We start from the raw sequence: 17,858 nt of genomic DNA, 5'->3' as shown, positions 1-17,858 counted from the left end.
CATTGAGTTATTTTAACTAAAAAGGAAACTATGTAATTTCACATTTTAATTTTATTTTTGGAATTTATTTTTCATTAACTAACATTCCATGATTTTCGGAACTTTTGTTGTTTTCGAATTCAAATCTGGAGGTCAATGTGTTTATCTGGAAAACTATCAGCTCGTCTTGGTGATGTGTTTTACCAGTCAGAGAGGTTGAAGTCAGTGTGTTTTCACTACTACAGAAATAGGCATTTGCTACGGCCAAATCCGTAGCAAATCCGTAGCAAACACCCTTTTTGCTACGAATTTGCTACGGATTTGGTTCGTAGCTACAAGTCCCGTCGCAAATTAGTTTGCTACGAATTTTAGCTACGGGAATCATGTTTGCGACGAACTTAGCTACAAAAAGGAACGTAGCTGTTTTAGTTACGATTTTTGCTACGAAAATGTTAGCTACGGCTTTTGCTACTAATTTTTAGCCACGGAATATTAGCTACAAAATTTTGCTATGGATTTTTTGCTACGAAAATGTTAGCTACAGAATTTGCTACTAATTTTTAGCTATAGAATATTTAGCTACAAAATTTTGCTATGGACTTTAGCTACGAAGTTTGCTATAGATTTTAGCTTAAAAAACTACCAATTCCACTATGAAATATGGCTACAAACTTTTCTACCAATTTTGTTTGATTTTTGCTATAATTTTTTTTCTTTTTTGCTACGATATAGCTATGGGTTTAGGAAGCTTTTTGCTATTGATTTTGTTTAGAATTTACATATTATTTTATTTTCTGTGAGCATTATATTCAAATCAAATAAATATAAATATTTCCAACTTATTCATACCAAATGTAGCCAAATAAAAGAAAATTTCCTAACTTATCCAAATGTAGCACAATGAAGATTCAAATTATCCAAAAACAATACAATAGAGTTTCAACATATAATCTTGCATTTATATTTTCTTCATTTTCTCCGTTGTAGAATGTTTCTTTCTTCTTCTCCAACTCCGTTGCATCATAAAGTTTCAGCGTATAATCTTGCATTTATATTTTCTTCATTTTCTCCGTTATAGAATGTTTCTTTCTTCTTCCAACTCTGTTGCGTCTTCCTCAACCGTTGCTCCTATAATTAATAAAATACCAAAATTACGTTAGTAAAACATTATTACTTTTTACAAGTTATAAGAAATTACAAGAAAATATAACTCCATGTAAGTTAATACATCAAAAATATAAGTTTAACATTACTTGGCACCTGACACATTCTCCGTTTCAAACGCGTGAGGCGCTCTTAAGCGCTTAAGACCAAAAGCCAAGACGTGAGATGTGAATACACATATGAGCCCCAATATGTGAATGAAAAAATGTCTAAAAAACATGCTCGTTCCATTATTTCTAAAACAAATTACTCATAACCATTATGAAGATGAAAAAAATATAGATGAATAAATTCCAATCTCAAGATGTTGTGCAGCATATAAAATCAACCCAACACTAACTAATCCAATTCACATACCTCACATAGAAATATACCTGAAATTCTTAATTTCATCATACCAAATTAGGATAAAAACTATCGTTTCAATTTCCTAATTTATTGTGCAAATCATTAATACTAACAACAATGAACCATACCTTTCCAATCCCTCGAGATGTTATCAATTTTAACTTCCAAAGCCCTCACAAAATCTTCCTCCTCAAACACAAATCTTGCAACTACGATTTCAACTGTTAGGGAACACAAAGTTAAATGACTGAGAATATATGGCATCAAGTAAATAGAGACGCATGTGTATGTCATCTATCTAATAAATTCCAAATTAAAAAAATAAGAAAACAAGGTACGTGTGTCTTAATAAACCATATCTTCAGGTCAAATCAACCATCCAACATAACTTTAAATATGTTTTATGTAACTGTTACCATTACCTTATGCTATAATCAATTAGCAAATAAATGTTGTATATCTTTTTATCACATGTGATGCCTGTTTACTTTTCATAATATGTTAATATACAACCAAGAACATGGAAACATAAATACATATATGCTAATAACCTATATTGAGAGCTCAAGTCAAACATGACCAATGAATGACAAATACCATTAGATTTTTTTTTACGAAAGTACCACTTACATGGATTTGGAAACAGAGTAAACCAGTCGATACAATTGATACGACAAATAGAAAAAAAAGTATAACAATATTATACAAATACATAAATTAAAAAAAAACTTACATTGGATGAGTTACTAAAGAGCTCACGTAAAAAAGATCCACTTATTAACGTAAACGGTTTTGGTTATGAGAATCGATTGCTGTTTGATCTCCACTTGAAATGCAAACGTCTCTGTGTCTGCCATTGATAATTCGCTCAACAAAATCGAAAACTTAGAGAAGATCAAAGTAAGAGATGACTACCAAGTGAGAAGGGAGCAACATGGTATAAAACTAACCATGATATACTAATTCCCGCCTGCGATGTGATGTGAGATTGAGAAGTTTTCTAAATGCTGATTCAAGGTCTCCTTGTTATTGCAAAAGCACACAGCAAAACAGAGATCAAGACTCAACATATAGTTAACTTCCATCACCGGTTTCCACTCCCGTTCTTTTCGACGCTTCCCGCATTTGCAGCTTTCCACGTTGGGAAATGAGAGAATTTTGGAGGGAAGACCAAAATTTTGAATGGAAACTACAGAGGGAAAAGATGAAATTAGAGGGAAATTAAAAGTTTTGGTGGAAAGAAATGAAAATTAATAACTATTTTGTATTTTAATAAAATTAAAATAACAAATTTTTAGGTATAAAATAAAACTACAAATTGTATAATAATATAATATTATTATAACTTTTTTTACAAAAATATAAAAAAAACTTATATGAATTATAAGAAAATCACTAGCAATGGGGAGCGAGGGCTTGGATGCCATCGAAACAAACGTTGTATAAATAATTAATAGAGTAAACTGTCAAAATAGTCCTTAAGGTTTGGTCATTTTTGGCACTTTAATCCAAAACTCAAATCTTTTGAATCTGGGTCCCATTGGTTTCAATTTTGTTGTTATTTTCATTCAAAAGCAAAATCTGGTCAGATTTTTCAGTTAACATATAGTTCTTTTTTTTTTCTTTTTTCTCCCTTTTTAATAAAGGAAAAAATGGTCAGATTTTTATAATTTGTTATAAACTTATAATAAAACGTTAAAAGACCATTTTCCCTTCATTAAAAGGGAGGAAAAGTACAAAAAAAAAGTTGTATGTTAACTGAAAAATCTGACAAAATTTTGATTTTGGATGAAAATGGCAACAAAATTGAAACCACAAGGACCCAAATTCAAAAGGTTTAAGTTTTGTACTAAAGTGACAAAAGTGATCAAATCTCAAGGACCATTTTGGCAGTTTACTCTAATTAATATAACCATATAAGAGCATTCACATCCAACCCGTCATATAATGTGAGGGTGTTTTCATTTTTTGAAAAGTGGTTGTAGGTGATTGTGAGTAGTTGTGAGTAGATGAGAGAAAAAATATTAATATTCATCTCTAAATTTTGGAAACATTGTTCACCCTCTATAATTTTTTAATTTATTTTGAATGTGGTTATGAGTGAAAGAGAGAGAAAATTTAATGATAAATATATTAAAAAATATTATTTAATTGAAAAGGAGAGAGGAAATATGGTGACTTTTAGTGTAATATAGGCTAAAAAATGGGGGGTTCGATGTGAATGCTCTAAGCATACATTCGAAAGATGAATTAAATATTAAACATAGTTAGATACTAGGATATTATTACTTTACTTGGTAGAGGTTCTTTCCTCTTAGTGGTAGTTCTTTGGTTTAGTTCCAACAAGTAGTAGATTAAGATTGATTTTGTATTACTTAGGAGGGGTATGTAAATGTTGTCATTCATACTGATTTACAACCATATTATTTGTGGTAGTGTCTAGAGTTGTAAACGAACCAAATGTTCAGCGAACAATTTGTACGTTCGTTTGTTTAGTAAATGAGCGAATATGAACAAGGAATTTCATTCGATTAGCTAAGTAAACAAACACGAACAGAGATCTTGTTCGTTCAATTGTGTTCGTGAACGTTTGTTCATGTTCGTTTATTTGTGTTGTTCACTAAATATTTATGTACATTTACTTATTTTATCTAAACTTTTCATATTTTTAATTCTTATTTATATTTATTGGCCTATCAAGGAGAATAAGAAACTCCATTCCCACTTTGTTTATGCACCGTTCCCGTCTTCCTCTCATTATTCACATCAATGAATACTGCCGACATCCGTTCCACGATTAGGGCTTCAAGTTCTAGCTCTTCTACCTCTGTCATCCACCTCTACCCTTCATCAATTTAATTTGTGTTTGTTTGTGTTCATGAAGACGTTCATTTTCTTAACGAACGAACACGAACATGATGTCTCGTTCGGTAAGTGTTCATGAACAGTTCACGAACACATTATTTCCTTAACGACGTGTTCTTTCAGTTCATTTACAACACGAACATGATCTACCAGGTATGACTCAACAATAGAGCCTTCGACCCTTGCTTTGTTTCGAATCATATTTTTCAATCGACCCAACTTCCTAAAAGTTGAAGTGAAAAAAATGTTAGCAATTATAAAACAGTTTACATGTCAAAAAAATAATACATTAAGTTAAAATGGCTACCTCTCATACGGATACATCCAAACTGCACTGGACCACCAAGAATAGCTTCATTGGTCAAATGTATGACAAGGTGTTCCATTGAGTCAAAGTAGCTAGGAGGGAAGACTTTTTCTAACTTACAAATGGTTACAACGATACTTTTTTCCAATTTTTGTAAGTCTTCAATGTGTAAAACCTTTGAACATATTACACGAAAAAATGTGCACAACTATGTTATTGGTTCCAATATTTGTTTCGGTAGCATACCTCTTAATACAATAGGCAACAACCATTGGATAAACACATGACAATCATAATTTGTTCGGGTCAATAGAGAAGTGTCAGGCAGCTGCCTGGCACTATTCCCCTCCATGGATTTTGTATATTTATAAAATGAGTGCAAATAGTATGAAAACGTTATAGAAATCAATTACTAGAATGATCTAATATGTTTAACTATGGATGAGTTTGGTGTCAACTGGTGCTGAAAATCCCAAGAATGTGCACCGGTACCGAAATACCTGGTACGATACTAGTATTTGAGTGGTAAAACCGATAAATACCGGTACCGTACCAAACTGGTACCAAAAACGTCAAAAGTCGGTACCAAATATATTCGGTACCGGTACCCAGCACCATTTGCTCATCCCTATGCTTAATTTAGTACGTATTATTTGTATGATATAGCTATATTAAATGTATTTATGTTTACATCAGTCCGTGTAAAATTGACTTTTTTTTAACTATTTTTAAGTAATTAATATTTTTGCTTTTGATTTTTCTATTGTATATATTATTGTATATATTATTAATTATTTTTTAATATTTCTTTTGTTCATTTTTGTTATGGATTTCGCGTCTTTTTTATTGTTTTTTGAATATTTATTTTGTTAGTTTTGCTATGGATTTTGCTATCACTATTATTAATTAATTTTATTTTTTTTCGCAACGTATTTTGCTATGGATTTTGCGATGGATATTAGTAAATGATTTTTTGAATAGTTTCTTTTTCTTATTTTGCATTGAATTTTTCTATGGATTTGCTACAGATTTTGCTAAGTTAGTTTTTAAGAATTTTTCTAGATTTTGCTAACAATTTCTCTACGGACTCTATTTACTTACCGATTTTGCTACCGTTTTTTTATACCTCAGCTAGTTAGTTTTTAAATATTTATTTATATGATTTAGCTAAGGACTTTGCTACCAATTTTACTAAGTTTTTTTATTTGTATTTATTTTCACAGTTTTGCTGTCGATTTTGCTACAGATTTTATTTTACTTTTTTTAGTTTATTTCTAAATACTTATTTTCATGGGTTTGCTACGGATTTTGCTACCGGTTTTGCTACACTATATGTTTTATATTAATTTCGTCAACTTTGCTACGGATTTGCTATGAGTTTTGCTACGAAATTCATTTGCGACGGAAGTTTGTAGCTAAACCGTAGCTAATTCGTAGCAAAATGTGTTCGTAGCTAATCTGTAGCTAACTCGTAGCAAAATTTGCCACCATTTTTTCCCGTATCAAAATTTTATAGCAAATGCCTCTTTTTGTAGTAGTGTTTAACACTCTGAAGTCAATATATAATCAGGTTGTGTTTTAACAGTTCTTTTGCATTTTTAACACTCTGAATGTGTTTTATGTTGTTGTCTATGTCATATTACATCACATTGTGTTTTTTGATGATTAAATTACATCATAATGTGTTTTACAACAGGTTGTTTTATACTGAAGTTTAACAAATTTGATTGTGTTTTAAGTCAACAGATTTGCTGGAGGATTCTTGATATTGTGTTTTAAAAGCAAGCAGATTTCTTGACATTGTGTTTTAACATCAAGCAGATTTCTTGACGTTGTGTTTTAACAGCAAGCAGATTTCTTGACGCTGTGTTTTAACAGCAAGCAAATTTCTTGACGCTGTATTTTAACAGCAAGCAGATTAGTGGAGGATTCTTGACATTGTGTTTTAACAGCAAGCAGATTTCTTGACATTGTGTTTTAACAGCAAGTAGATTTCCTTGACGTTGTGTTTTAACAACAAGCAGATTGCTGGACATTGTGTTTTAACAGCAAGCAGATTTCTTGACGCTGTGTTTTAACAGCAAGCAGATTTCTTGACGCCGTGTTTTACCATCCATGCTGGTAATCCTTCCATTTATCAAGAACGACTCAGAAACCACGGTACAAGCCTCTCTACAATCATCAATTAAAACAGCAAAAACGCAGCCAAGTTACAAGCAGATTATGACCAAAAACGTATATGCACTTCAAGAACTTTAATCACAACACAAGATACGAATACCTAGTGAAGAAAAGGGGTATGAACAAGCTTTGGAACCGAAATCTGAATGCTTTTTGGGGTCCTGTTTTGCGTCGCCAGCAGCAAGGGGAAAGAGATCGGTTTAGAGAGGGAGAGAGAGAGAGAAAGAAGGGGAAATCGCATGATTTTAGGGATTTGGTTATTGATATGGCAGTTTCTTGACTTATTTAAAACACTTCCAATTACCAAAATACCCTCACTATATTAAAAGTCTATAATTATATAACTCAGATATTACGAAAATGCCATCCATTTGATCTAAGCCATTAAACACACCAATCGGATGACCCAGATCGCTTCCTAGACTTTCTAGGAAAAACACACTTTCCGCAGGAACCCTACTCTAGATATCATAATACATTGTTTTTAACTTCTTATAATTTTCAACAAACATTAAAAATTTCTTTGAGGTTGAAATTGTAGTTATTTTTGGGCATTAATTTTTTTAATATGTGATGAAGTTATTTATTTTTGCATACATGTGATATGTTTCATTTTCATTAATTTCATAATTTTTATATGAATCTACTTGTGTGCATGCCTAAAAAAATGATAGTTAGCGAGACTGTACACATGTGTATAAACTAACAGCTGTGTATCTTGTATGAACTGATAGTTAGCGAGACTATACACATGTGTATAAACTAACAGCTGTGTATATTGTATAAACTGATACGGCGAGACTGTACACATGTGTATACACTAACAACTATGTATCTTGTATATACGGAAACTAGCGAGATTTTAGGGATTTTGATTATATTGTTTAATAAATGCAATTTACAAAAGACACAAATACCCTTCTGTCATTTATTTTAAAGGGGAGTTACAACATTATAATTACAATCTTGCCATTGTTTAAAAATCTCTATATGATGTAATCCAACGGCCCAGATTAGTTCACACACTCAACCTAGTGTTCACTCTAGAACCCTACCCTATATAAATATATATATATACACATATATATATAGGTGTATATGTCTGTCGACTTCGTCTTGTATCGAGTCTTGTATCTAGATAGGATAAACCGAAGTTTAGCTATCAAGAAAATAGGGTTTTAGAGTAAACATTCCAGTTCATACGAACTGGCAGAGCTAGTTCGTATGAAGTGACCACTTCGCACGAAGTGGATTGTGCTGGTTCGTGAGGACTGGATCTCCTATAAATAGCTAAGTTGTGATTTCATTTGTAACTTCTGATTCCGGTAGCGAAGCTCTGCCGAACTGTCTCCAGCCCGTGTATCTTTGTCAAATCAATACAGGAGACATTATAAGTGTATATCAAGCTGAATGAAGATCAAATCAATGAATTCCGCCTCTGATTTGGTCAAGAACTCTTCTGATCGACTCGTTTAGATCGATTCAGCGATCCTACAAGTGGTATCAGAGCTCAGGAGGAAGAGTTCTTACCGATTCAGCTTGTTTTCATCCGAAAATCTCATTTCTACTTACTTTCTACACAGTTTTTCAAAATCAACCAAGATTTCACGGTTACAATGGCCTGATTTTCACATATAACACGCGAAACACTGTTTTAATCAATCCTTGAAAGAATCAGAACTAAAATCGACCTAAAACGTGATCAATTTTGACAAAAATCAACCGAAAACATGTCAGTTCGTTCAAAGATCACATCAGTTCGCACAAGTTGATCAGCCAGCTCGCACGAACTACATCAGGTCGTGTGAAAGATACACCAGGTCGTGCGAAGTGATTGATAGTGTTCCAGGTCGTTTGACATCTTTTCAGTTCGCACGGTTTGGTTTTATTACCAATTCGTACGGTGTGATAAATTCTCCAAACAATTGTCAGTCAACAAGTATTGGAGTCATTAATAAATTACAACAGGAGGTCACGTGATTTGATCATTGTTTGTATTAAAGATTCCCGGCCCAATAATCTTTTTACATTTAAATCTGTGGTCCAATTGAAATCAATTGATATATACCGCTCGTGATTTGATTCAAGGTTTGCATGTGAAGTATTAAATTTGTCGGCCATTAATTTTGTATGCATGTGAATGTTGACTAAATGAAGTGCCATAGTTTTGATATAATCACAACAATTCAAATGGTCAAACAAGCATTTAGAATTCAAAGTTGATTGTCGGCCACTTTAATTGAATATATTAGATTTTCACGTGAATCAAAGGATAATTGTCTGTTTGCATGTGATATCATATTGAAACTTACAATTTATCCTTTGAGGTGGTCAGGTCGTGTGGAAATTCACTCAGTTCGCACGGTTTGGTGTATTTCAGCTCGCACGAGGTGGTGTGATCCAATTCGCACCAAAGTTTCAACTCGTTTGAAAGCAGGTTCAGTTCGTTTGGGGTTGTGTGAAACATCACAAGGTTATTTGAAACTCATTCCAGGTCGTGCGAGGTCATTTGGTTGTGACTCAGTTCGCACGAAGTGTCCAGGCCATCTGAAAGTTTACCAAATCGTTTGGAGTTTGTCAGCTCGTTTGAAAAACAAAGTCAGATCGTTTCAAAATCAGTTCGTTTGAACAATCAGGCTTAGTGAATCTCTCAAAACCGAAATGTGGATTATGAAGAAGAAATGGCATATGTTTATTATTACGAATCTCAGCAATTCATTCCTAAAAAGGAAGAAGAAGAACTAGTTAAAACAGAAGTTGCTTCAGAAAAAGCACCAATCTTTGATCACTCATCAGATGAAGAGAGTGATGATGACAGTGAAGAAATTCAAAAACTTGAATATTATAAAAGAGAATTTTCACCTGATTTGTATAATTTGTTTTTTGCAGATAAAATGGAAAAGATCAAAAAAAGACAAGCTGCGAAAAAGAAGAATCATAAAGCAGCAACTGTTGAACAAAAAGTCAAACCTGAGGAAAATGTTCGAGTGTTAAAAAAACAGGTTAAAGAAATTCCAGCTATCAATGTTGAGAAGAAAGCTGATGCTAAAGAAATGTCTGAGAAGTGCTCAAAATGTGATAAATCTAGATCAGACAATGTCAAACTTCTGAAAAATGTGGAGAGTTTGACATTTTTAAACAAAATTTTAAAAGAAAATGAAAAAGAATTTCAAAATAAAATAACAATTTTAGAAAATAAAAATTAAAAATTGAAAAAGATTTTGAAAATCAAATAAACATTTTAGAAAATGAAAAATCTGTTTTGAACAAAAATAAAATTGAAAATCAAAAGGCAATAAATTCTCATCTTGAGAAAATCACTCAACTTGAAAATGAAGTTGAGAGTGCTAAAAATAAGATTGATGATTTAGAAAAGAAATTGAAAGGTTTTGTGACCTCGTCATTAATACTAGATCATATATGTCCAAAACCGATCAATGAAATTCCAATAAGTGACAATGTCACAAATTATGATGAAGTCGTAATTGAAGATTGTGATGATAAATCTGATGATGAAAATGATAAAAAGAAAATAGTTTTGAAATTAAAAGAAAATTTTCAAGAAACTGTTTTACAATCTATTGAAAAAGGTGAATGCTCAACGCAAAAACCTTTTAAAAAGAATGTAGAACAAAAATAAAATGTTAAAAATTCTAAAAATTTTCAAAGTAACAATAAAAGATCATCAGTTCAATCATCCAATTTTTATAAAAAATCACAAAAATTTGAAAATCTAAACTCACAAAAAAATTGATAATAAGTGGTGCAGGTTTGACCACGGTGCTCAAAAGTCAAATCAAGCTTACAGGAGAAGATGGAATGAAGATTCTTCGAAGACAAATCATTACAATGATAGAAAACTGAGAAATGATGAGTACTACAAATCAAATCAGTGTTATGATTTAAGTGTTTGGTTTGAAAGAGGAGAATGGTATGATAACAGGGTGTGTTACAAATGTGGTTTTGAAGGACACATTGCTGTTAAATGCCAGAGTCAGAGATTTGAGACAAGAAGATGCTATGAATGTCAAATCAGAGGTCATATTGCCAGAGATTGCCCAATGAGATCAAAAAGGAAATCGAGGGCTGAATCTCATAGAATGGTGAAGAAAACAGTCAAAATTGAAGAAAAGCCCAAAGAACAGAAAGTGAAATTATCACAAGGGCAGAAAGATAGATTGAGAAAGAAAAGAAAGAAAACGAGAGAGTATCTTGAAAAGATTTTGTCCTCGGATACAACCGATGAGACAGATAACAATTCTGGTGAATCGTTTTGCTCTCCAAAGAATGATCAGTCAAGTAAAACGAATTCATCAGATATAAATCTGAGGACAAAAGAAAGAATAAAGAAGGAAAAATTGGTTAATCAAACAGTTAAAAATCAAAGAAAGTTAAATTTTTAGATAAATTTTATAAAATGCTTGAATATAAAAGAAATTATGAAAGGTCGTTCATGACAAATGTTGATGAATTTGGTAAACCTAAATCCAGTATGGATTGGGTTCCACTTTCTGGCGATGAATTTGTTTCTTCGGAAGCAAAGGAGCCACTTTCGGGCGACGAATCTGACTCGTCAAAGTCAAAGGAGCCACAAGTTGAGCTAAAAAGAGAAAAGTCAGTATCGCCAATGGATGATGTCAACTTTCCACCATTGCGGGCTGCAAATTTAGAATAAAAAAGGAATGTTCAAACACCGAGTGAAAATAACTCGGATGGATCCAAGGCTGGTCAGGCTTGGATGTCAGCATTGTTTGCTTGAAAATCCTGACTTGCCGGAGCTCCCAAGTTGGTAATCGTGGAGCATGAATCGGCATCTTTCTTGAGAAATTCACGACAGTGATATTTCGCCTTACAAGTGGTATTATTCTTGAAAAATGTCAAATGATAATTTTTACAAGTTGCTTAAAGAAAAGGAAAAGTGAACTTACAAGTGGTTAATCAAGGTCATTAGTTTGAACTTGATTTAACTTTCATATAAGTGGTTGAAAAAACAATGTGATGAATTAAACCCCATGTTTGTGAAATTAACAAAACTAACTTTCCGAAAAAACCATTTTGATTAAAACAAACTTAAGTGTTTTGAAATCATAATGGAAAAATAGTTTGTTGTCAGGGGGAGTTCTGATTGTTTAAGCCAAGTGGATGGAGAATTGAAGCAATTCACATCAGTTTGTCAGTTTATTTGTACAGTTTGTTTTCAAAATTTCCTTGAAAATAAAAAATTGAAACATATTTTTGATTTTAGGGGGAGTAAAAAATTTGAAAAATCCAAAAACATGATAAAATCTGAAAAGCCAAAAACATTGAAAAATTTAAAATGAGTTTTGTTATGAAAAAGAGGAAATGATAGTACATCAGTGGACTTTCACAACATGCTAAAGATTTGGAAAGTCAATGTGATAAACGGTCTATCCGATGATATGTCAGTAGGTTTTTATACATTCAGTAGATTGTTTTAGAGATATAAACCTAAATATTAATAGCTTACTTATCTCGTGGGGAACATCTCTCGGATATATGGGTAACCCCCGAAATCTTGTTTGGAAGATTTTCTATTTCTGACGTACTAGGTCTTTGTACGTGGTGATATCTGGGATATTATACCGGGACTTCTGATTTTGCGGAAGCAATAGCCTAGTCCTCTTATAATATTCTGCACTGCTTTAATCGTAAAGCTCACCCGCAGCATAAAAAATGATGAAATATTGAAAAATGCTAATCATGTGCTGTTGAAGAAAAGATCCCCAAACGGGACACACCTAAAGTCGAGCCATCATCTCTTTGTCTGAACGGAAGTTCTAACCTGAGCTCTTATGGCCTCGTATTACCCGTTTACAGATATCATTAGTGTACATTCACCTGTAAGACTGAATATAGAAATCTGGATAGGGGAGTATATTCTGAGGCGGGACACGCTAATAAGTTAATTGCTTAAAACACTAATCTCGTATCTCGAAACAATTGAAATTTGTGTGAAAATTTTAACGGATCAGTATACTGACAATCTACGTGAATCGTTTAAAACTTAAAGTCTAAAAAGGTCAACGGTGTTAGTGATAAGTCTCAAAAACTGATATGATCCTCTTACACAAACTCACAAAATATTGTCTGTAAATATTTCTTTATTGCTTTCCATTAAAGAAAAAACCCAAAAAGAATGTGTTTTAGCATAAAATTTTGAAAAATCAAAAAGATTTTATTTCAACTTATTTTCGGCATGTTGAAAAGCTGATTTTCAAAATTCCGAGTGCTAAACATGATGGACAACAGTGGTTTGGGAGAGTTTGTTTGAAAAAAGAAATGATTTTGAAATGTTTAAATGGTTCATTAATTTGAATTAAAATTTGTGTATTACGAATACAAGTGGTTTATTTGATAATTGATAAACGATATCTACAAGTAGTTTCTACCCAAAAGCTAGATTTCGACTTTAATTTTCAGGTAGAGTTTTGTGCAGATCCCCGTGTCTAAGCCTGAGCAGAGTTTGAGCCAGGTTATGATCCTAGAACGAGAGCTATTCCAGACTGCGATCCCAGCTTATCGAAAGAGGGTGTCTGAAGACATAAGAGCCAGATACATATTTTGGATCAACATCCGAGGAGGAGTAAAGCTGCAGAACTTAAAGAATCAAGAGATCTGATCAAGAGAATTTGAAGAGTCAGATTGCGATTCTGGGAAAGTAAGAGAGAGATAGAAGAGAAGATAGAAAGAGTAAGATTGGGGATACTTACAGAGAAAGACATTTTGGAGAGAGCGTGAAGACTGATCAAGACTGAAGACTCGTCATACTGAAGACTCGTCAACATCCAAGGGGGAGTTTGTTGGTGCATATGTTTGTCGACTTCGTCTTGTATCGAGTCTTGTATCTAGATAGGATAAACCGAAGTTTAGCTGTCAAGAAAATAGGGTTTTAGAGTAAACAGTCCAGTTCATACGAACTGGCAGAGCCAGTTCGTACGAAGTGACCACTTCGCACGAAGTGGATTGTGTTGGTTCATGAGGACTGGATCTCCTATAAATAGTTGAGTTGTGATTTCATTTGTGTTGGTTCATAAACGTAGATGCGTGTATTATAAACACATTTGTAAAAAATTCAAAAAAAAATGTCGTGTGTGTAGTTTTGAGCACCACAAGGTTGTGTTTACGGGTATCGTAAATTTTAAATACGGTACCCGTAAACACAAACTTGTGGTGCTCAAAACTACACACACGAAATTTTTTTGAATTTTTTTTACAAATGTGTTTATTATACACGCATCTACGTTTATGAAAAAACATTTTGGTCCAACTCGCCCGTACGGTGTAATTCTCATGGTTCTTACAACTGGAGGTGATTTTCATTTTAGCAGTCCTCTATATATATATATATATATATATATATATATATATATATATATATATATATATTGGATGGGGTAAAATAGGAACCACCTTTAGATGCGAGAACTGTAGGAACAATAATATACCTTAGATCTCTCATGTATCAGTGGTTGATATTGAATTGTTTAAGTTTGATTTGTATTGTAGTGATTTTATTGATTAAAAAGAATAAATAGTACAAAAAGTGTATTTTGGAAATTATGTTTATCTATTTAAAAAAGGAATTAATTATAACACATTATTTTTATACAAAAAAATTATACTGCATGTATAAAATGAAAATGTCTTCAATCACTGATCTTGATTTTCATTTTCTGTTTGTTATCCTCGTCATTTGAAAGTAAAAGCCCCAACACCTACGGAAATCAAAGAAAAAAAACAGAGCGTTTACATTCTACAAACGTTTAGAGGAGCTTAGGCCGGCGAGCATGGGCATAAAAAACCATTTTTTTATCGTGTGTAATAAAAAAACATTTTTTATCGTGTGTAATAAAAAAACATTTTTTTCACATTCGACACCGTGTGCGATTTTTTTTACATTTGACAACGTACGAGAAACAATTTTTCAAACATATTTAAAAACTAAACATTTACGCGTACATTTGAAAAATAGATTTACGCGTGACGTTTAGAAGAGCTCGGATCGACGATCAGGGGCGTAAAAAACATTTTTTTCATTCGACACCGTGCCAACTTTTTTTTACATTCGACAACTTACGTAAAAACATTTTTCAAACGTACGTAAAACTATTTTATGCCTTCTGTTTTTACATACGTTTGAAAATTAGATTTACGCATGGCGTTTAGAGGACCTCGTGTTGGCGATCAGGGGCGTAAAAAACTTCTTTTATGTGCGTTGTCAAAACATTTTGTATTTATTTTTTTACATAGTGGTGTTCTCATCCTCAGTTCGTGTACATGTTTATGCCCGTTGTCAAACTTTTTTTACGCACGTTGTCAAAACTTTTTTTACGTACGTTGTCGAATGTTTTTTTTATAAACTTGTAGCGAAAAGTTATTAAACGTTAAAGAATGAAATAGAAATTCTCAATAAATATATAAGACAAATATAGCTTGCATTTTATAAAGAACATTGTATCAGAATTAGGGAAAACAGAGCAAAAATAAATAGATATAATTTTTGATAATTTTGTAATTTCTAATAAACATTTAATACAAATATAGTTTGCACTTTATGAAGAACAATATGTCATAATTAGGGAAAATATAGCAAAAAGAAATATATATCATTTTTGATATTTTTATATTTTCTAAATTACGTAACACTTTTGGTGTTTGAATTTAAAACCTAAGATATTTTTTCCCAATTTTAAATATAAAAAATATAAAAGATATGAAATGAGAGAGGTATTGTCATGTCAGACATATAAATGATGACGTGATGTGTTTTAGAGACAAGAGAGTGGGATGTGATATTGAGAAAAAAAAGGCTAAAATACCCTTTTAATTAAATTGATTATAGGTGATGTATAAAATTCTATTGGATAGGATGAGTTCTCATGATTCTCGCAACTATTAGTGGTTTCTCATTGAACCAAATCCTATATGTGTGTGTGTGTGTGTGTGTAGGGACCGGTTAAAATGAAAACCATCCTCAGTTGCGAGAACCTCAAGAACCACTCTCCACCAATAAGATCATGCCACCTATACACTATTATTTTAAATCCTAAAGGGTATTTTGGTCATTTCCTCCAAATGTCCAATCTCTCTCTCTTCATTTAAAGTCACCAGACTTTCAATCTCTCATATCTCTCTCTTAAATTTTAAATCCCTCATCTCTCTAAAAACCCTTCACCCCCTAATCTTTCTCTCTTCATTTACTCCGGCGATATCCCTATGATGTATTCTGTGATTTTTCTGTGTTAGAGAGCTAGACTCCGGCGACTAAGCCAGCCCGTTCTTGCTCTGACGAGAGAGGTCGAGAAGAGAGAAAGTTGCAGAAAAAGATAGAGAAAGACGCCGCCCCCGGTGACAGTTCCGGTGTTGTTCTGACTCTGGCCGTTCTCTGATGATGACGAAGATGATGTTCTCTCTCTCTCTCTCTCTCATCTCTGATGTCTCCGGCCATCCACAGCAGCCGGTAGTGATGCCCTGATGCCACCGTCATCGTCAACCACCATCAGAACCGCCGGTAGTGATGCCGCCACCGTGGGTGTGCTCCAGTGACCCACGGGTGTGCTCTGGTGACCAAGTTCGCCGCCGGTTGCTCCTCCCCGTCTACCTCTGTCTCCGGTGGCGGTGGCCGTGGTGTTGGGTCGGGGGGTCTAGGCTCCAGTAACTATATGTGTTTCTTTTGATTTATGTAAAAAGCTTCATTTTTCTTGATTTTTGGATGGGTGTTTTCTAAAATTACAGTTTGATTTTTTGGATACGGCGTCGGGGTTTGGTGGCGGTGGCCCCGGTGGTGACGGGGTTTGGTGGCGGTGGTGCTGGTGGCCCCGGTGGCGCAGGTGGTCTTCGGGTCATCCTCTTTATTTTTTGGTGTTTTGTAGGTTTGGTGGGTGACGTGTTGGTGGCGGCGGCGGTGGGTTTGGTGGCGGGTGGGGGTTTTTTGGTGGTGTGGCGGCAGAGGTGGGTGACGGTGGAGGGTAGGTCCGAAGGATATGTGGGAGATGAGATGGTTGTTCATCTGTTTTCAGATCATGTGAGTTTTATACTATCCGGGGGGTTGCTTTGAGATTGTTGTGTAATCTGGGACTCTGTTGGTTTTTGTGTTTGGTTGTGTTGCATTTTGAAGGTTTTTTGAGTTTGGGGGATGGGTTTCTACACCTTCTTTATAAATGTTGATCTCCTTTTTTTGTATATTTGATATTTTTGGGTTGAAATAAAAATTATGGGGATTGAGTTGGCAGTGATAGGGCGAATATTTTTTTCCGACAATTTAATGACGATGGCGCGGCAAGGACGGTGGAGGGTAGGTTTTTGACCCGCAACCCCACTTTGCAGCCATGATTTCTTGAAACTTTTGAGCCAAACCCCGTTTTTTTCAAGATCCACACATGGTTTTGATTTTTTGTTGTTGGTTTTTTTTTTCAGCCGATGATGATAAGTTCATCTTATCTGAGACACCTACTAAGTCGCGATTTTTAGATGAGTTCGTTTGTTACGATTCTCAAATTTCGTAAACCCGAAATAAGGGTCGGGGGCGTAAAAAAAATTGGTAAATTTTTTTTAAACCCGTAAAAGAAGTTTTTTCCTTAAACACATAAAAAGTTTTTTGTTTTGGCGTAAAAAGATGTTTCTCGTAAAAAGCTTTTTTTTAAAACCCGTAAAAAAATTGCCGTAAAAATTTTATTGCTTAAAAAGGTTTTTGTTTGGCGTAAAAAGTTTTTTTGTTTAAACCCGTAAAAAAAATTTTGTAAAATTTTTTTTTGTTTAAACCCGTAAAAAAAGTTTTTTCTTCGGCGTAAAAAAAGTTTTATGTTTAAAAAGTTTTAACCCGTAAAAGAATTTGTCGTAAAAAACAGTTTAAAACTATAAAAAGTTTTCGTAAAAAAAAGTTTTTCGTAATAAAAAGTTTTTTTGTACAAAATTTGTTTCGTAAAAAAAAGTTTTTTCGTAAAAAAACATTTTTCGTAAAAAAATGTTTTTCGTAAAAAAAAGTCTTTCGTAA

General features: G+C 33.3%; 1 long non-coding RNA gene across 1 annotated transcript; it reads right to left on the bottom strand.

Moving 5' to 3' along the window:
• Nucleotides 1-986: 986 nt before the first annotated feature.
• On the bottom strand, nucleotides 987-1,735 carry LOC118481217. The gene is made up of 2 exons (XR_004864932.1): nucleotides 1,620-1,735; nucleotides 987-1,107 (listed from the first exon to the last, which is right to left on the bottom strand). It is a non-coding gene; the product is annotated as an uncharacterized LOC118481217 (long non-coding RNA).
• Between the last annotated feature and the right edge of the window lie 16,123 nt (nucleotides 1,736-17,858).

The sequence above is a fragment of the Helianthus annuus genome, chromosome 8 (assembly GCF_002127325.2).
Source record: "Helianthus annuus cultivar XRQ/B chromosome 8, HanXRQr2.0-SUNRISE, whole genome shotgun sequence".
Lineage (NCBI taxonomy): Eukaryota > Viridiplantae > Streptophyta > Magnoliopsida > Asterales > Asteraceae > Helianthus > Helianthus annuus.
The sequence above is the reverse complement of the archived record's forward strand: the minus strand, read 5'-3'. Positions and strand labels throughout refer to the sequence as shown.